General features: G+C 39.1%; 1 pseudogene; it reads left to right on the top strand.

Annotated features, from left to right (window-relative positions):
* The first annotated feature begins 209 nt into the window (after positions 1-209).
* Positions 210-635, top strand: LOC102725548 (large ribosomal subunit protein eL31 pseudogene; annotated as a pseudogene).
* The last annotated feature ends 4,419 nt before the right edge of the window (positions 636-5,054 follow it).

Genomic DNA, 5,054 nt, shown 5'->3' on the forward strand with positions numbered 1-5,054 from the left:
GACTTCTAGGATACCATGCTTCTTGAAAAACAAGAATACAGGGCCATGTAGGAGACTATGGGAGTGTTAGGGAACAGATTTTTTCAAGATCTTACATTTTGCATTAAGAAGCTTGAATTTGTCTGTAAACCTCGTGGAGCCAAAGCTAACAAACAAAAAACATGGGGGAGGTACTTGTGACGCTGCTTTCCCTCTCCACAATACCTCGTGCTCTTCCTTTCCCACCAGGGCCAGGCAGAATGGCTCCCGCGAAGAAGGGTGGCGAGAAGAACGGCCGTTTTGCCATCAACAAGGTAGTGACCAAAGAATACACCATCAACATTCACAAGCGCATCCATTGAGTGGATTTCAAGAAGCGTGCCCCTCGGGCACTCAAAGAGATCCGGAAATTTGCCATGAAGAAGATGGGAACTCCAGATGTGCGCATTGACACCAGGCAAAGCTGTCTGGGCCAAAGGAATAAGGAACATTCCATACCGTATCTGTGTGCGGTTGTCCAGAAAACATAAGGAGGATGAAGATTCACCAAACAAACTCTACACACTGGTTACCTATGTACCTGTCACCACTTTCAAAAATCTACAGACAGTTAATGTAGATGAGAACTAATCGCTGATTGTCAAATAAAGGTATAAAACTGCAAAAAAAAAAAAGGGGGGGGGATTTCAATATTGTTCCCTAAAATTCAGTCCCTTCCCTGTAAAAGAATTATACATCTATACTCTTTGCCATAAGAAGCAAAGTATCTCTCTCTAGATAGGTAATACTTCTATATCTGTCTTTGTGCTTGGTCATGTGACAGACCTTGACCAGTGAAACATAATTAGACTTGAATTATGTCATGTTCAAGCAGAAGCTTTAAATGTAATTGTGTGTTTTCCCTTGTCCTATTGTTTTTTTGTTTTGTTTTGTTTTTTTGCCTTCTAAAATGAGAATAGCATGTCCCCAGTAATAATTATTTCTTTAGCCTAGGTCCTAGAAAGGAAAAACACATGGGAGAGGAGAAACGAGAGCCCAGCAGTCATAGCCAACTCATAGATCTACAAGCTAAAAATGATTTATTATTAAGTCACTGCATTTTGGAGTCAAAGACACGCCTAGGTGTTTCCCAGAGTAAATCTGAAAGAACTCGGTAATTAATCATTTGAAATATAAACAAAGGGGAGTGAAAGAATGCTGTTAGGGGAAGATAAGCTTTATTTCAGAAATGTGTAAACATAGTTAAAGATACAGTCATCTTTCTCCAGAAATTATATTGAAAGCAGAAAATCAATGGAAGTCAGAAAAACAATGACCATGGAAATGAACACTGTCATTCTCAACAGTGCAAAACTGTGGTTGAGAGGAAAATAAGATCCTTGGAAACATATATTTAAATCAACACACTGGTAGTTGTAATAGAAAAAATATTATTTCAGAAATTATTTCTAAAACAACTTTTAGATTTAGGATGAAGAATGGCAACAGTTTACTGCTAGCATTATTGAAGAAATCAACATTTTTGCTCAAATTTTGGTTAGAATAATATGTAATTTAGGGCTGAAAAATTTGAACTGGTCCTTGGGATTATAGATTGTTCTTCTATAAATCTAATAGCCAAGTATCTAACCAAAGTTATTTGGAGAATCTGTTTAACTATTTCTAAATAATGTGAATGACTGGGCTCAATGTCAGAAAACAGAATGCAGCTACTTGAAGAACAATTAAATTATTTCTTTTTTGCCTATTTTTAAAAAGTCAAAATGCATAAAGCATATGAACTAATCTTGTTTAAACCTGACAATAACCTCATTTTACTTGCTATGTCTCGTTTGATCCTCATAATAACCAAAAGTAGATACTATTTTTATTTTCTCCATTTTAAAGGGTGAGCCTAGGTAATTTTCCCAAGCTCACACAATAAGATGGGAAGCTGGCATCAAACCTAGGGCTGTTTGCTCACTACACAAATCCTCAGCTTCTATGGGAACTATGTAGGCATTTAACCATGAAAATATTGTAATTTGCAATTCATGGATTTTAAATACTACATATCAAAAGAAAAGTAACAAATGCTAAAATTATAATAGATACAGAATTTATCTCAGGATAAGCTGAAAATCCATTATTTGAATATTAAAGCACAAAGTCAAGCTGGAGTTAGTTATTATGGTGATATCTATGGAATTGCTTAGAAAATAATTTCACCTGACATCCGCCCCCCCAGTGTATGCATGCAAATGTGCACCTGTGCACACACGTACACACCTTTATCTCACGGCCAATTATTTTCCCATAATTGTGTGGTTACCAAACATCTCTCTGTTATCATAATATTACTCTGCCCACTTGCTGTAGATAATTGTTGGCTCCAGGATATGCAAGCCTATGCCACAACAGAGTATAGCCCTTAGATTTTATATTTTGAAACTAGACCTGAGAAAGTTATTCAATCTCACTTTAGAGCTAAAGTTATAACTTGGACAACTTAGGGAGTATTGATGGCCATGAGTCATTCAATGACAGATTCAGTTAAGGAAAAAACAAACAAACAAAAAAGAAATAAGGAGCTTGGGAAAATGGCAGAGTAGGAGAACCCTGAGCACCCAGTCCTATGTTTTCAACTAGTTATCATCCATACCCAAGTCAATAAAGTGGAAAGTAATCCAAAGACTGGCAGAAAAAAATTCCACAACTAAATCTAGAGACAAAGTTGCATGGAAAGGTTAGAAGGGTCAGAAAGGTGAGGGAGGCTGCCCAGGAGGGAGGGAGCTGCTGGCATGGAGAAGGCAGAGAAATGGGCCCTTGTACCAGGGAGCTCAAAGGAGGCAGACTAACCCCTGTAACTTTTGGCTTTAAAAACCAGAGGAGCTGAATTCCATTAGTTTGTAAAACTAGTGGGACTTGGAGTTTTTTGGTTTTTTTTTAAGATTTTTATTTATTTATTGAGAGAGATAATGATAGAGAGAAAGCATGAGGCGGGGGAGAGTCAGAGGGAGAAGCAGACTCCCTGCTGAGCAGGGAGCCCGATGCGGGACTCGATCCAGGGACTCCAGGATCATGACCTGAGCCAAAGGCAGTCGCTTAAACAACTGAGCCACCCAGGCACCCAGAATTTGGAGTTTTAAAAGTCATCTGACTCAGCGCTGGGTGAGCTAAGGGGTGAGTGATAGCTGGGTCACTGCCCTTGAAGAGACAGCAGCCTACGCAGATAGGCAACATAAAAAGGGCAGTTTACACAACACAAGGGGCTAACTGGATACAGATCTGTTCATGATGATTTTAGATTGTGTTGGGGAGCTGTTAGCTAACTCGTTAATAGTGTACCACACCCATGAGTCTTCCTGAGGACTCACCATTCCAAGCCTGCTAACCTCTGCCCTGGGTTCAGGGCAAATTTTGTTAAAGCCAAGCCTGTGCCCTGCCCAGGTTCCAGGTGCTCAGCTGCTACCATGCATCATGCCTAGTTACAATGCTGGGCTCAACTACCACATGGTGCCCAGCCTTGTGCCCCTGGCCATCCTGGCACACAGCCACCAGCCACCACACCTGTTTCAGGGTGTGAAACTCAGGGGCTCTGGCTTAGGACTAGTCATCCAATGCAAATTTTGCTAACACTATTGCTCTGCTTCCAAGTTCCTTTGTCAGCATGCCCCCTCTGGAGCTAGCCTGCCTGGATCCCACTAATACCATAGAGAACAAGCACAGCCCACAACAAGCAGAGAGTCAGTGCAGACAACTGCACTGAAAGGAAACATAACTCAGACACAAAATAAGGATATAAGCAACACACATAGGATATTCTCCAGAAGTATCAGGTTCTGGTGAACAGGGGGCACTGTACTGCAAGGCACTCCAGGACCTCTTTTTCATAAAATCACTACTTTCAAGAGAAGACACAGTTGACTTTCTTAACACAGAGAAACAGAGAGAAGCAGACAAAAATGAAGAGACAGAGAAATTTATCCCAAATGAAAGAAGAGGACAAGGCCACAGCCAGAGATCTATGTGAAACAGATGTAAGTAATATGCCTGATGGAGAACTTAAAGCAATGATCATAAGGATACTCTCTGAACTTGAGAAGAGAGGAGAGGACCTCAGTGAGTCCATTAATACAGAGATAAGGAACAACATAGCAGAGATAAAGGACACAGTAAACAAAATGAGAAACATACTTGATGGAATGAACAGCAGGATGGAAGAAGCAGAAAATGAATTAATGACTTAGAAGACAGTAGTGGAAAGAAATCAAGTTGAACAAAAGAGAGAAAAGAATCATGCAAAACTAGAACAGACTTAGGGAACTCAGTGACTCCATCAAATGTACTAACATTTGTATTATAGGAGTCTCAGAAGAGGAACAGAAAGAAAAGGAGGCAGAAAATTTATCTGAAATAATAACAGCTGAAAACTTTCCTAAATTGGGGGAGAAAACAGATATCCAGATCTAGAAGACACTGAGAACCCCCAACAAAATCAATAAAAGCAGACCCACACCAAGACATATTGTAGTTAAATTGGCAAAATATAGTGATAAGGAAAAAAAAATTTAAAAGCAGCAAGATCAAAGAAGTCATTAACTTACAAGGGAAAACCTATAAGGCTAGCAAGAGATTTTTCAACAGAATCTATGCAAGCCAGAAGGGAATGGCATGATATATTCAAAGTGCTGAATGGGAAAAGCCAAGAATACTCTATCCAGCAAGGCTATCATTCAGAATAGGAGAGAAAAAGAGTTTCCCAGACAAAAATTAAGGAGTTCATGACCACTAAACCAGCTCTGCAAGAGACATCAAAAGGGACTCTAAGTGGAAAGGAGAGACCAAAAGTGACAGTATAGAGATAGGAAACAGAAAAACAGTAAAAATGAATATTTCTGTAAAAAACAGTCAAGGAACTCACAAAAAAGAAGGATATAAATAATAACATGTACCTAAATGTGGGGAGAAGAGGAGAAAACAATGGGTTCAAACTTAAACAACCATCAACTTAATATAGAGATATTAACATAATATACAATATATGCAGAAGAGGTTATATACAAAGCTAATGGTAACCATATATCAAAAACCAC

The sequence above is a fragment of the Leptonychotes weddellii genome, chromosome 2 (genome assembly GCF_054177405.1).
Source record: "Leptonychotes weddellii isolate Sample4059 chromosome 2, ASM5417740v2, whole genome shotgun sequence".
Taxonomy (NCBI): Eukaryota; Metazoa; Chordata; class Mammalia; order Carnivora; family Phocidae; genus Leptonychotes; species Leptonychotes weddellii.